The sequence below is a fragment of the Astatotilapia calliptera genome, chromosome 18 (assembly GCF_900246225.1).
Source record: "Astatotilapia calliptera chromosome 18, fAstCal1.2, whole genome shotgun sequence".
Lineage (NCBI taxonomy): Eukaryota > Metazoa > Chordata > Actinopteri > Cichliformes > Cichlidae > Astatotilapia > Astatotilapia calliptera.
This window is the reverse complement of record NC_039319.1, coordinates 3,991,019-4,005,577: the sequence shown is the minus strand read 5'-3', so window position 1 is coordinate 4,005,577 and position 14,559 is coordinate 3,991,019. Positions and strand designations below refer to the sequence as shown.

Below are 14,559 nucleotides of genomic sequence, written 5' to 3'. Positions count from 1 at the left end.
GTCCACAACCAGTTCCTTAGTCTTTGAGGTGTTGAGTTGCAGGTGGTTTGTGTGACTCCATGCGACAAAGTTCCTCACCAGACTTCTGTACTCCTCTTCCTGATCATCCCAGATACACCCCATGATGGCTGTGTCGTCTGCAAACTTCTGAATGTGGCATAATTCAGAGTTGTAGCAGAAGTCAGAGGTGTACAGGGTGAAGAGAAGAGGGGACAGCACAGTTCCCTGTGGTGCTCCTGTGCTGCTGACCACTGTGTCAGACGTGATGTCCTTCAGCCTGACGTACTGTGGTCTGTCGGTGAGGTAGTCGGAGATCCAAGCCACCAGGCAGGGGTCCACCTCCATCCTGTTCAGTTTTTCTTGAAGCATACAGGGCCGGATGGTATTAAAGGCACTGGAAAAGTCAAGAAACAGGATCCTGACCGTGCCTCTTCCCCCATCCAGGTGTGAGTGGGCTCTGTGTAGGAGGTACAGGATGGCATCCTCCACTCCGACACCCGCCTTGTATGCAAACTGTAGTGGGTCCTGGGCATGTTGTACCTGTGGTCGGAGGAGGTTGAGGAAGAGCCGCTCTAGAGTCTTCATAAGATGTGACGTCAGTGCCACCGGTCGGAAGTCATTCAGCTCACTGGGCCGGTTCTTTTTGGGGACCGGGACGATGCAGGATGTCTTCCATAGGGCGGGCACTCTCCCCAGTCGCAGACCGAGGTTGAAGACTCGTTGCATAGCGCCGCAGTGGGTGTGGATAATTTTGCCGAAAAAAAACGGCGGACGAGGGGCAGCCGAAGAGTAAACTTTAAGTAAGTACTGAATATTATGTCACTTATTTATGTGCAAATGTTTAATAACGAAGAACATGAAAACATTACTGTTGGCCACATGTCGCCAAAGTTATGCGACATTAGTGACGTTTGTACTAACTTGGTTTTAAAGCCTTTACTTTAAAAAAAAATACGCCGTTCAATAGCTGACCTTAATCTTACAGAGAATGATCAAAGCTCATGTAGAAACAAACAAACAAATGAACAAAAGATTTTCTCCTTCAATTCCTTCAAACAATGCTGTATGTAGCGTTTCCAGCTGTTAGTATCATGGTTGCTAGGCAACCTGGGCATCGCAACGGAGGCTAGACCGTCACATTTCACAAGCCTCGCACTTCCGGCCTTAGCGGTCTTTAAGTACGCGGCCCTTGAGGATCGTTGAGGCTGCGTACTTTAAGGCTGCAGACCCTGAATTGGGATACAGCCGATGTGTCTGCTCTTCTCTCGGTGTGCCCTTTAAACTGGCACAAAATGTGTGTTAGGCACCATCAGCCAGAGTGCTGGATGTGGAAAGGGGACCCCTGTCTCCCACGCTGGCAACTCATACTTACCTGGCAGGGGAGATACCATGATCACGAAGGTGGTTCACCCAGGGCGAGGCTCAGCCATTGCACTGCGGTTGTGCTGACCCCTGTGAATTCCCCAAATGCGGGAATCTCAACTGCATAATTTGTGGTAGTGGGGGACTGCGTTCGCGCTCTCCCCTCACTCTTGTGTTCAAAAGCAAAGATCCATGGCTGTATCCCAATTCAGGGTCTGCAGCCTTAAAGGCCGCATTTTAAGGCCGATTACTTCACCGTGAGGCGACAAAGGCTGTCCCAATTCGAAGGCTGCTCGAAATGCGGCCCTCAAATGCGTCCTTCATTTCCCTGAATTTTAAGGACGTGGCGGTGTAGACTTCGCGGCCCAACATATCCCAGAATGCATAGCGCCGCAGTGGGTGTGGATAATTTTGCCGAAAAAAAACGGCGGACGAGGGGCAGCCGAAGAGTAAACTTTAAGTAAGTACTGAATATTATGTCACTTATTTATGTGCAAATGTTTAATAACGAAGAACATGAAAACATTACTGTTGGCCACATGTCGGCAAAGTTATGTGACATTAGTGACGTTTGTACTAACTTGGTTTTAAAGCCTTTACTTTAAAAAAATACGCCGTTCAATAGCTGACCTTAATCTTACAGAGAATGATCAAAGCTCATGTAGAAACAAACAAACAAATGAACAAAAGATTTTCTCCTTCAATTCCTTCAAACAATGCTGTATGTAGCGTTTCCAGCTGTTAGTATCATGGTTGCTAGGCAACCTGGGCATCGCAACGGAGGCTAGACCGTCACATTTCACAAGCCTCGCACTTCCGGGCCTTAGCGGTCTTTAAGTACGCGGCCCTTGAGGATCGTTGAGGCTGCGTACTTTAAGGCTGCAGACCCTGAATTGGGATACAGCCGATGTGTCTGCTCTTCTCTCGGTGTGCCCTTTAAACTGGCACAAAATGTGTGTTAGGCACCATCAGCCAGAGTGCTGGATGTGGAAAGGGGACCCCTGTCTCCCACGCTGGTAACTCATACTTACCTGGCAGGGGAGATACCATGATCACAAAGGTGGTTCACCCAGGGCGAGGCTCAACCATTGCACTGCGGTTGTGCTGACCCCTGTGAATTCCCCAAATGCGGGAATCTCAACTGCATAATTTGTGGTAGTGGGGGACTGCGTTCGCGCTCTCCCCTCACTCTTGTGTTCAAAAGCAAAGATCCATGGCTGTATCCCAATTCAGGGTCTGCAGCCTTAAAGGCCGCATTTTAAGGCCGATTACTTCACCGTGAGGCGACAAAGGCTGTCCCAATTCGAAGGCTGCTCGAAATGCGGCCCTCAAATGCGTCCTTCATTTCCCTGAATTTTAAGGACGTGGCGGTGTAGACTTCGCGGCCCAACATATCCCAGAATGCATAGCGCCGCAGTGGGTGTGGATAATTTTGCCGAAAAAAAACGGCGGACGAGGGGCAGCCGAAGAGTAAACTTTAAGTAAGTACTGAATATTATGTCACTTATTTATGTGCAAATGTTTAATAACGAAGAACATGAAAACATTACTGTTGGCCACATGTCGGCAAAATTATGTGACATTAGTGACGTTTGTACTAACTTGGTTTTAAAGCCTTTACTTTAAAAAAAAATACGCCGTTCAATAGCTGACCTTAATCTTACAGAGAATGATCAAAGCTCATGAAACAAACAAACAAATGAACAAAAGATTTTCTCCTTCAATTCCTTCAAACAATGCTGTATGTAGCGTTTCCAGCTGTTAGTATCATGGTTGCTAGGCAACCTGGGCATCGCAACGGAGGCTAGACCGTCACATTTCACAAGCCTCGCACTTCCGGCCTTAGCGGTCTTTAAGTACGCGGCCCTTGAGGATCGTTGAGGCTGCGTACTTTAAGGCTGCAGACCCTGAATTGGGATACAGCCGATGTGTCTGCTCTTCTCTCGGTGTGCCCTTTAAACTGGCACAAAATGTGTGTTAGGCACCATCAGCCAGAGTGCTGGATGTGGAAAGGGGACCCCTGTCTCCCACGCTGGCAGCTCATACTTACCTGGCAGGGGAGATACCATGATCACGAAGGTGGTTCACCCAGGGCGAGGCTCAACCATTGCACTGCGGTTGTGCTGACCCCTGTGAATTCCCCAAATGCGGGAATCTCAACTGCATAATTTGTGGTAGTGGGGGACTGCGTTCGCGCTCTCCCCTCACTCTTGTGTTCAAAAGCAAAGATCCATGGCTGTATCCCAATTCAGGGTCTGCAGCCTTAAAGGCCGCATTTTAAGGCCGATTACTTCACCGTGAGGCGACAAAGGCTGTCCCAATTCGAAGGCTGCTCGAAATGCGGCCCTCAAATGCGTCCTTCATTTCCCTGAATTTTAAGGACGTGGCGGTGTAGACTTCGCGGCCCAACATATCCCAGAATGCATAGCGCCGCAGTGGGTGTGGATAATTTTGCCGAAAAAAAACGGCGGACGAGGGGCAGCCGAAGAGTAAACTTTAAGTAAGTACTGAATATTATGTCACTTATTTATGTGCAAATGTTTAATAACGAAGAACATGAAAACATTACTGTTGGCCACATGTCGGCAAAGTTATGTGACATTAGTGACGTTTGTACTAACTTGGTTTTAAAGCCTTTACTTTAAAAAAATACGCCGTTCAATAGCTGACCTTAATCTTACAGAGAATGATCAAAGCTCATGTAGAAACAAACAAACAAATGAACAAAAGATTTTCTCCTTCAATTCCTTCAAACAATGCTGTATGTAGCGTTTCCAGCTGTTAGTATCATGGTTGCTAGGCAACCTGGGCATCGCAACGGAGGCTAGACCGTCACATTTCACAAGCCTCGCACTTCCGGGCCTTAGCGGTCTTTAAGTACGCGGCCCTTGAGGATCGTTGAGGCTGCGTACTTTAAGGCTGCAGACCCTGAATTGGGATACAGCCGATGTGTCTGCTCTTCTCTCGGTGTGCCCTTTAAACTGGCACAAAATGTGTGTTAGGCACCATCAGCCAGAGTGCTGGATGTGGAAAGGGGACCCCTGTCTCCCACGCTGGTAACTCATACTTACCTGGCAGGGGAGATACCATGATCACGAAGGTGGTTCACCCAGGGCGAGGCTCAACCATTGCACTGCGGTTGTGCTGACCCCTGTGAATTCCCCAAATGCGGGAATCTCAACTGCATAATTTGTGGTAGTGGGGGACTGCGTTCGCGCTCTCCCCTCACTCTTGTGTTCAAAAGCAAAGATCCATGGCTGTATCCCAATTCAGGGTCTGCAGCCTTAAAGGCCGCATTTTAAGGCCGATTACTTCACCGTGAGGCGACAAAGGCTGTCCCAATTCGAAGGCTGCTCGAAATGCGGCCCTCAAATGCGTCCTTCATTTCCCTGAATTTTAAGGACGTGGCGGTGTAGACTTCGCGGCCCAACATATCCCAGAATGCATAGCGCCGCAGTGGGTGTGGATAATTTTGCCGAAAAAAAACGGCGGACGAGGGGCAGCCGAAGAGTAAACTTTAAGTAAGTACTGAATATTATGTCACTTATTTATGTGCAAATGTTTAATAACGAAGAACATGAAAACATTACTGTTGGCCACATGTCGGCAAAGTTATGTGACATTAGTGACGTTTGTACTAACTTGGTTTTAAAGCCTTTACTTTAAAAAAATACGCCGTTCAATAGCTGACCTTAATCTTACAGAGAATGATCAAAGCTCATGTAGAAACAAACAAACAAATGAACAAAAGATTTTCTCCTTCAATTCCTTCAAACAATGCTGTATGTAGCGTTTCCAGCTGTTAGTATCATGGTTGCTAGGCAACCTGGGCATCGCAACGGAGGCTAGACCGTCACATTTCACAAGCCTCGCACTTCCGGGCCTTAGCTGTCTTTAAGTACGCGGCCCTTGAGGATCGTTGAGGCTGCGTACTTTAAGGCTGCAGACCCTGAATTGGGATACAGCCGATGTGTCTGCTCTTCTCTCGGTGTGCCCTTTAAACTGGCACAAAATGTGTGTTAGGCACCATCAGCCAGAGTGCTGGATGTGGAAAGGGGACCCCTGTCTCCCACGCTGGTAACTCATACTTACCTGGCAGGGGAGATACCATGATCACGAAGGTGGTTCACCCAGGGCGAGGCTCAACCATTGCACTGCGGTTGTGCTGACCCCTGTGAATTCCCCAAATGTGGGAATCTCAACTGCATAATTTGTGGTAGTGGGGGACTGCGTTCGCGCTCTCCCCTCACTCTTGTGTTCAAAAGCAAAGATCCATGGCTGTATCCCAATTCAGGGTCTGCAGCCTTAAAGGCCGCATTTTAAGGCCGATTACTTCACCGTGAGGCGACAAAGGCTGTCCCAATTCGAAGGCTGCTCGAAATGCGGCCCTCAAATGCGTCCTTCATTTCCCTGAATTTTAAGGACGTGGCGGTGTAGACTTCGCGGCCCAACATATCCCAGAATGCATAGCGCCGCAGTGGGTGTGGATAATTTTGCCGAAAAAAAACGGCGGACGAGGGGCAGCCGAAGAGTAAACTTTAAGTAAGTACTGAATATTATGTCACTTATTTATGTGCAAATGTTTAATAACGAAGAACATGAAAACATTACTGTTGGCCACATGTCGGCAAAGTTATGTGACATTAGTGACGTTTGTACTAACTTGGTTTTAAAGCCTTTACTTTAAAAAAATACGCCGTTCAATAGCTGACCTTAATCTTACAGAGAATGATCAAAGCTCATGTAGAAACAAACAAACAAATGAACAAAAGATTTTCTCCTTCAATTCCTTCAAACAATGCTGTATGTAGCGTTTCCAGCTGTTAGTATCATGGTTGCTAGGCAACCTGGGCATCGCAACGGAGGCTAGACCGTCACATTTCACAAGCCTCGCACTTCCGGGCCTTAGCGGTCTTTAAGTACGCGGCCCTTGAGGATCGTTGAGGCTGCGTACTTTAAGGCTGCAGACCCTGAATTGGGATACAGCCGATGTGTCTGCTCTTCTCTCGGTGTGCCCTTTAAACTGGCACAAAATGTGTGTTAGGCACCATCAGCCAGAGTGCTGGATGTGGAAAGGGGACCCCTGTCTCCCACGCTGGCAACTCATACTTACCTGGCAGGGGAGATACCATGATCACGAAGGTGGTTCACCCAGGGCGAGGCTCAACCATTGCACTGCGGTTGTGCTGACCCCTGTGAATTCCCCAAATGTGGGAATCTCAACTGCATAATTTCTGGTAGTGGGGGACTGCGTTCGCGCTCTCCCCTCACTCTTGTGTTCAAAAGCAAAGATCCATGGCTGTATCCCAATTCAGGGTCTGCAGCCTTAAAGGCCGCATTTTAAGGCCGATTACTTCACCGTGAGGCGACAAAGGCTGTCCCAATTCGAAGGCTGCTCGAAATGCGGCCCTCAAATGCGTCCTTCATTTCCCTGAATTTTAAGGACGTGGCGGTGTAGACTTCGCGGCCCAACATATCCCAGAATGCATAGCGCCGCAGTGGGTGTGGATAATTTTGCCGAAAAAAAACGGCGGACGAGGGGCAGCCGAAGAGTAAACTTTAAGTAAGTACTGAATATTATGTCACTTATTTATGTGCAAATGTTTAATAACGAAGAACATGAAAACATTACTGTTGGCCACATGTCGGCAAAGTTATGTGACATTAGTGACGTTTGTACTAACTTGGTTTTAAAGCCTTTACTTTAAAAAAAAATACGCCGTTCAATAGCTGACCTTAATCTTACAGAGAATGATCAAAGCTCATGTAGAAACAAACAAACAAATGAACAAAAGATTTTCTCCTTCAATTCCTTCAAACAATGCTGTATGTAGCGTTTCCAGCTGTTAGTATCATGGTTGCTAGGCAACCTGGGCATCGCAACGGAGGCTAGACCGTCACATTTCACAAGCCTCGCACTTCCGGCCTTAGCGGTCTTTAAGTACGCGGCCCTTGAGGATCGTTGAGGCTGCGTACTTTAAGGCTGCAGACCCTGAATTGGGATACAGCCGATGTGTCTGCTCTTCTCTCGGTGTGCCCTTTAAACTGGCACAAAATGTGTGTTAGGCACCATCAGCCAGAGTGCTGGATGTGGAAAGGGGACCCCTGTCTCCCACGCTGGCAACTCATACTTACCTGGCAGGGGAGATACCATGATCACAAAGGTGGTTCACCCAGGGCGAGGCTCAACCATTGCACTGCGGTTGTGCTGACCCCTGTGAATTCCCCAAATGCGGGAATCTCAACTGCATAATTTGTGGTAGTGGGGGACTGCGTTCGCGCTCTCCCCTCACTCTTGTGTTCAAAAGCAAAGATCCATGGCTGTATCCCAATTCAGGGTCTGCAGCCTTAAAGGCCGCATTTTAAGGCCGATTACTTCACCGTGAGGCGACAAAGGCTGTCCCAATTCGAAGGCTGCTCGAAATGCGGCCCTCAAATGCGTCCTTCATTTCCCTGAATTTTAAGGACGTGGCGGTGTAGACTTCGCGGCCCAACATATCCCAGAATGCATAGCGCCGCAGTGGGTGTGGATAATTTTGCCGAAAAAAAACGGCGGACGAGGGGCAGCCGAAGAGTAAACTTTAAGTAAGTACTGAATATTATGTCACTTATTTATGTGCAAATGTTTAATAACGAAGAACATGAAAACATTACTGTTGGCCACATGTCGGCAAAGTTATGTGACATTAGTGACGTTTGTACTAACTTGGTTTTAAAGCCTTTACTTTAAAAAAAAATACGCCGTTCAATAGCTGACCTTAATCTTACAGAGAATGATCAAAGCTCATGTAGAAACAAACAAACAAATGAACAAAAGATTTTCTCCTTCAATTCCTTCAAACAATGCTGTATGTAGCGTTTCCAGCTGTTAGTATCATGGTTGCTAGGCAACCTGGGCATCGCAACGGAGGCTAGACCGTCACATTTCACAAGCCTCGCACTTCCGGGCCTTAGCGGTCTTTAAGTACGCGGCCCTTGAGGATCGTTGAGGCTGCGTACTTTAAGGCTGCAGACCCTGAATTGGGATACAGCCGATGTGTCTGCTCTTCTCTCGGTGTGCCCTTTAAACTGGCACAAAATGTGTGTTAGGCACCATCAGCCAGAGTGCTGGATGTGGAAAGGGGACCCCTGTCTCCCACGCTGGTAACTCATACTTACCTGGCAGGGGAGATACCATGATCACAAAGGTGGTTCACCCAGGGCGAGGCTCAACCATTGCACTGCGGTTGTGCTGACCCCTGTGAATTCCCCAAATGCGGGAATCTCAACTGCATAATTTGTGGTAGTGGGGGACTGCGTTCGCGCTCTCCCCTCACTCTTGTGTTCAAAAGCAAAGATCCATGGCTGTATCCCAATTCAGGGTCTGCAGCCTTAAAGGCCGCATTTTAAGGCCGATTACTTCACCGTGAGGCGACAAAGGCTGTCCCAATTCGAAGGCTGCTCGAAATGCGGCCCTCAAATGCGTCCTTCATTTCCCTGAATTTTAAGGACGTGGCGGTGTAGACTTCGCGGCCCAACATATCCCAGAATGCATAGCGCCGCAGTGGGTGTGGATAATTTTGCCGAAAAAAAACGGCGGACGAGGGGCAGCCGAAGAGTAAACTTTAAGTAAGTACTGAATATTATGTCACTTATTTATGTGCAAATGTTTAATAACGAAGAACATGAAAACATTACTGTTGGCCACATGTCGGCAAAGTTATGTGACATTAGTGACGTTTGTACTAACTTGGTTTTAAAGCCTTTACTTTAAAAAAAAATACGCCGTTCAATAGCTGACCTTAATCTTACAGAGAATGATCAAAGCTCATGTAGAAACAAACAAACAAATGAACAAAAGATTTTCTCCTTCAATTCCTTCAAACAATGCTGTATGTAGCGTTTCCAGCTGTTAGTATCATGGTTGCTAGGCAACCTGGGCATCGCAACGGAGGCTAGACCGTCACATTTCACAAGCCTCGCACTTCCGGGCCTTAGCGGTCTTTAAGTACGCGGCCCTTGAGGATCGTTGAGGCTGCGTACTTTAAGGCTGCAGACCCTGAATTGGGATACAGCCGATGTGTCTGCTCTTCTCTCGGTGTGCCCTTTAAACTGGCACAAAATGTGTGTTAGGCACCATCAGCCAGAGTGCTGGATGTGGAAAGGGGACCCCTGTCTCCCACGCTGGTAACTCATACTTACCTGGCAGGGGAGATACCATGATCACAAAGGTGGTTCACCCAGGGCGAGGCTCAACCATTGCACTGCGGTTGTGCTGACCCCTGTGAATTCCCCAAATGCGGGAATCTCAACTGCATAATTTGTGGTAGTGGGGGACTGCGTTCGCGCTCTCCCCTCACTCTTGTGTTCAAAAGCAAAGATCCATGGCTGTATCCCAATTCAGGGTCTGCAGCCTTAAAGGCCGCATTTTAAGGCCGATTACTTCACCGTGAGGCGACAAAGGCTGTCCCAATTCGAAGGCTGCTCGAAATGCGGCCCTCAAATGCGTCCTTCATTTCCCTGAATTTTAAGGACGTGGCGGTGTAGACTTCGCGGCCCAACATATCCCAGAATGCATAGCGCCGCAGTGGGTGTGGATAATTTTGCCGAAAAAAAACGGCGGACGAGGGGCAGCCGAAGAGTAAACTTTAAGTAAGTACTGAATATTATGTCACTTATTTATGTGCAAATGTTTAATAACGAAGAACATGAAAACATTACTGTTGGCCACATGTCGGCAAAGTTATGTGACATTAGTGACGTTTGTACTAACTTGGTTTTAAAGCCTTTACTTTAAAAAAAAATACGCCGTTCAATAGCTGACCTTAATCTTACAGAGAATGATCAAAGCTCATGTAGAAACAAACAAACAAATGAACAAAAGATTTTCTCCTTCAATTCCTTCAAACAATGCTGTATGTAGCGTTTCCAGCTGTTAGTATCATGGTTGCTAGGCAACCTGGGCATCGCAACGGAGGCTAGACCGTCACATTTCACAAGCCTCGCACTTCCGGCCTTAGCGGTCTTTAAGTACGCGGCCCTTGAGGATCGTTGAGGCTGCGTACTTTAAGGCTGCAGACCCTGAATTGGGATACAGCCGATGTGTCTGCTCTTCTCTCGGTGTGCCCTTTAAACTGGCACAAAATGTGTGTTAGGCACCATCAGCCAGAGTGCTGGATGTGGAAAGGGGACCCCTGTCTCCCACGCTGGCAACTCATACTTACCTGGCAGGGGAGATACCATGATCACAAAGGTGGTTCACCCAGGGCGAGGCTCAACCATTGCACTGCGGTTGTGCTGACCCCTGTGAATTCCCCAAATGCGGGAATCTCAACTGCATAATTTGTGGTAGTGGGGGACTGCGTTCGCGCTCTCCCCTCACTCTTGTGTTCAAAAGCAAAGATCCATGGCTGTATCCCAATTCAGGGTCTGCAGCCTTAAAGGCCGCATTTTAAGGCCGATTACTTCACCGTGAGGCGACAAAGGCTGTCCCAATTCGAAGGCTGCTCGAAATGCGGCCCTCAAATGCGTCCTTCATTTCCCTGAATTTTAAGGACGTGGCGGTGTAGACTTCGCGGCCCAACATATCCCAGAATGCATAGCGCCGCAGTGGGTGTGGATAATTTTGCCGAAAAAAAACGGCGGACGAGGGGCAGCCGAAGAGTAAACTTTAAGTAAGTACTGAATATTATGTCACTTATTTATGTGCAAATGTTTAATAACGAAGAACATGAAAACATTACTGTTGGCCACATGTCGGCAAAGTTATGTGACATTAGTGACGTTTGTACTAACTTGGTTTTAAAGCCTTTACTTTAAAAAAATACGCCGTTCAATAGCTGACCTTAATCTTACAGAGAATGATCAAAGCTCATGTAGAAACAAACAAACAAATGAACAAAAGATTTTCTCCTTCAATTCCTTCAAACAATGCTGTATGTAGCGTTTCCAGCTGTTAGTATCATGGTTGCTAGGCAACCTGGGCATCGCAACGGAGGCTAGACCGTCACATTTCACAAGCCTCGCACTTCCGGCCTTAACGGTCTTTAAGTACGCGGCCCTTGAGGATCGTTGAGGCTGCGTACTTTAAGGCTGCAGACCCTGAATTGGGATACAGCCGATGTGTCTGCTCTTCTCTCGGTGTGCCCTTTAAACTGGCACAAAATGTGTGTTAGGCACCATCAGCCAGAGTGCTGGATGTGGAAAGGGGACCCCTGTCTCCCACGCTGGCAACTCATACTTACCTGGCAGGGGAGATTACCATGATCACGAAGGTGGTTCACCCAGGGCGAGGCTCAACCATTGCACTGCGGTTGTGCTGACCCCTGTGAATTCCCCAAATGCGGGAATCTCAACTGCATAATTTGTGGTAGTGGGGGACTGCGTTCGCACTCTCCCCTCACTCTTGTGTCCAAAAGCAAAGATCCATGATACTTACCTGGCAGGGGAGATACCATGATCACCAAGGTGGAGAACATCAAAATGACACCGTTATCCGGTAGAGAGACTAAAGCGGTGACAGTGATTATGCACTCTGAATACGTGAGAATGGAAGACATTAAGACCTGGTTGTCTTTCAAATGTGTGGTGAAGAGAGGTTTGGACTTAAAAGATGAAGACGGAATTAGAACAGGTGCATATCGTTTCTACGTCCACCTGCAGAGAGATGAGACCTCGGGTGATTTGATCCACCTGCCCCCAATTATCCAATTGGGAGCAATTAGAGGATATGTTTTCTACCCGGGGCAACCAAAGACATGCCGCAAATGCGGTGGTAATGACCATCTAGCCGCAGAGTGTGAGAATGTAGTCTGCAAAAACTGTAAAAGTGAAGAGCACACTACAATTGAATGTCCTGTACCGCGGAAATGTAATCTTTGTGGGGGTGACGGACATACCTTTAGGGCATGCCCCCAATCCTATGCAAATAAAGTGAAAAAACCTCATCAACAATTAATTGAGGAGATGCCAGTCTTAATTGGAGGAGGTCTGCCAGTTGTTGAAGAGGTAATTAACAATCAAGTCAACGAGTTCCAGCAGGAAGAGGTTGAGGATCAAACGACCTTCAGCTGGGGTGGGGAACAAGCTGAAGTGCCCCCCCGCTCCTCCCAAGTGATCACCAGTGAGGACGTAGCGACGGAGGAGAAGGAAGTATTTCAAATAGAAATGGAGCCTAAGATACAGGACGAGATCCAGGAGGAGATGGCCGTGCTCTCAGGTACCCATATCATTTCACAGCCGTCGACATCCCAAGAGTGCAGAGACATGCTTGATTACACGTTTTTGGAGATTTCAACGTTGCAATCAAACCAAACTATCACTTTGGAAGAAGAAGGTTTTTCATTACCACCTTGTGACATTGAAGATAACATAACTATTTTTTCTGAAGTGCTACCACAAGTAAATATAAGTGTAGCACCGACATCACAAAAACGACAGATAAACACTTCAACAGAATCGTCTACAGGGATTTTGGAATCAGAAAGTCGGGACCAAATAGACTCCCCGTCAATACCCGTACTGGAAGAACAAAGACTGATATCTACTCAGGGAGTTGTTCACGAAAGTCAACAGGAAGGTAAGGACGCGAGCGCCCCCTTTACGGCATGGCTCCCACGGAAAAAGAAAAAGAAGAAGATAAAAACATAGTAAGAGACTTTATTAATAAAGCCAGAGAGTTAAAGATTCCACCTATTTAGTACAAACATAAACTCCTTCTATGTATCGACAATCAACACAAGGGGGTTGAACGATGCAGTGAAGTGTCAATCTGTCTTTAACGTATTACACGAAATAGGTGGGGACATTTGTCTTCTTCAAGAATGTGCCCTTCCCTTTATGGACAATTACACGAAGTTCACAAATCGATGGACATATGGCCAATCTGTTTGGTCAGGGGATAATCAAAATCGGATGTCTGGTATAGGTATTTTGATCAACAATAAAACAGTTAAGATAGAAAAAGTGGAGGTTGTGGTGGACGGAAGAGCTTTATGTATGGATGTAGAAATAAACGGGAGTAAAATCAGGATTATTAACGTCTATGGACACACAGATTCGAAAGAACGGGCAGCCTTATTTCAACTGTTACAACCATTTCTTTGTAATAGAAGACAGGTAATAATGGGTGGGGACTTTAACTGTACACCGGAAATAAGTGGAATCCAGGGCGTGGCCCCAACAGTGAAGAAAGATTCAAGTACTTGTGCTTTAGACAACCTAATTAAAGACAGTAAATTAAAAGACGTGTTCAGAGTTCTTAACCCGTCAGACCCTGGATACACCTGGTCTAATAATAAGTCCTTTTCACGGATTGACTTTCTGTTTGCCAGTGAAAGCTTAATACCCCTATCATGTAAAGTAGAACCAGTACCCTTTTCTGATCACCATAAGGTAATGTGTGGATTTAGGATTCAATCTTCTTTTCAGTCGGCCCCAGGACCATGGAAACTAAACTTGAATCTTTTGAAAGACGGCAAAGTGACGGGAAGGTATAAATTAAAATTACAGCAATGGGTCTCCCTACAACCACTATATGAATCGGTAGGGGAATGGTGGGAGAGTATAAAGATTAGGACCCAAGTATTTTTTAGTCTTGAAGGGAAAAGGCAGGCAAAGAGAAGGCGACAATGGTTATTGAGAAAGCAAGCAAAATTACAAAGGTTCTATAACCTTTTGAATTTGGGCTTTGATGTTAGCGAAGAGATTACGAACCTGAAAAAAGAAATGATGGTTTCTTTAAATGAGAAAAGCAAGGGAGTATTAATAAGGAGTAGAGTAAAACATGTGGAAGAAAATGAAAAATGCACGAGATATTTCTTTAAAAAATTGTATAAAGCTAAGCCTGCAGTTGACACCCTTATAAATGAAGAAGGAAAAGAAGTGAAAAGCACTCAAGAAATTTTAAAGGTAGTACATTCCTTTTACACCAATTTGTACAAAGAACAAAGTATGGATGAGGAGACTGTAGAATCCTTTATCTCTAAGTTAACAAAAAAATTAGACCCAGAAGATAGTATAATTTTAGACGAAAGTATAACATTAGAGGAAATCACAAGAGCCATGGAAAGTATGCAAGATAATAAGTCACCAGGTATGGACGGCTTACCTAAGGAATACTACCAGGCCTTTTGGGAACAACTTAGCCCCTCGTTGTGTAAGGTTTACAAAGAAGCGTGGGATAAAGGCATATGGTCAACGTCCATGAATACTGGAGTG

At 46.5% G+C, this 14,559-nt stretch overlaps 11 non-coding genes across 11 annotated transcripts; all 11 read left to right on the top strand.

The window, feature by feature from the left end:
* Positions 1-1,364: 1,364 nt before the first annotated feature.
* On the top strand, positions 1,365-1,528 carry LOC113011439 (U1 spliceosomal RNA). Its single transcript, XR_003270547.1, has one exon. It is a non-coding gene; the product is annotated as a U1 spliceosomal RNA (small nuclear RNA).
* An 857-nt stretch (positions 1,529-2,385) lies between these two features.
* Positions 2,386-2,549, top strand: LOC113011447 (U1 spliceosomal RNA). The gene has a single exon (XR_003270554.1). It is a non-coding gene; the product is annotated as a U1 spliceosomal RNA (small nuclear RNA).
* Positions 2,550-3,404: 855 nt separating this feature from the next.
* Positions 3,405-3,568, top strand: LOC113011441 (U1 spliceosomal RNA). Its single transcript, XR_003270549.1, has one exon. It is a non-coding gene; the product is annotated as a U1 spliceosomal RNA (small nuclear RNA).
* An 857-nt stretch (positions 3,569-4,425) lies between these two features.
* LOC113011440 (U1 spliceosomal RNA) lies at positions 4,426-4,589 on the top strand. Its single transcript, XR_003270548.1, has one exon. It is a non-coding gene; the product is annotated as a U1 spliceosomal RNA (small nuclear RNA).
* An 857-nt stretch (positions 4,590-5,446) lies between these two features.
* Positions 5,447-5,610, top strand: LOC113011437 (U1 spliceosomal RNA). Its single transcript, XR_003270545.1, has one exon. It is a non-coding gene; the product is annotated as a U1 spliceosomal RNA (small nuclear RNA).
* An 857-nt stretch (positions 5,611-6,467) lies between these two features.
* Positions 6,468-6,631, top strand: LOC113011438 (U1 spliceosomal RNA). The gene has a single exon (XR_003270546.1). It is a non-coding gene; the product is annotated as a U1 spliceosomal RNA (small nuclear RNA).
* Positions 6,632-7,489: 858 nt separating this feature from the next.
* On the top strand, positions 7,490-7,653 carry LOC113011446 (U1 spliceosomal RNA). The gene has a single exon (XR_003270553.1). It is a non-coding gene; the product is annotated as a U1 spliceosomal RNA (small nuclear RNA).
* An 859-nt stretch (positions 7,654-8,512) lies between these two features.
* Positions 8,513-8,676, top strand: LOC113011445 (U1 spliceosomal RNA). Its single transcript, XR_003270552.1, has one exon. It is a non-coding gene; the product is annotated as a U1 spliceosomal RNA (small nuclear RNA).
* An 859-nt stretch (positions 8,677-9,535) lies between these two features.
* Positions 9,536-9,699, top strand: LOC113011444 (U1 spliceosomal RNA). The gene has a single exon (XR_003270551.1). It is a non-coding gene; the product is annotated as a U1 spliceosomal RNA (small nuclear RNA).
* Positions 9,700-10,557: 858 nt separating this feature from the next.
* Positions 10,558-10,721, top strand: LOC113011443 (U1 spliceosomal RNA). The gene has a single exon (XR_003270550.1). It is a non-coding gene; the product is annotated as a U1 spliceosomal RNA (small nuclear RNA).
* An 856-nt stretch (positions 10,722-11,577) lies between these two features.
* On the top strand, positions 11,578-11,742 carry LOC113011449 (U1 spliceosomal RNA). Its single transcript, XR_003270556.1, has one exon. It is a non-coding gene; the product is annotated as a U1 spliceosomal RNA (small nuclear RNA).
* The last annotated feature ends 2,817 nt before the right edge of the window (positions 11,743-14,559 follow it).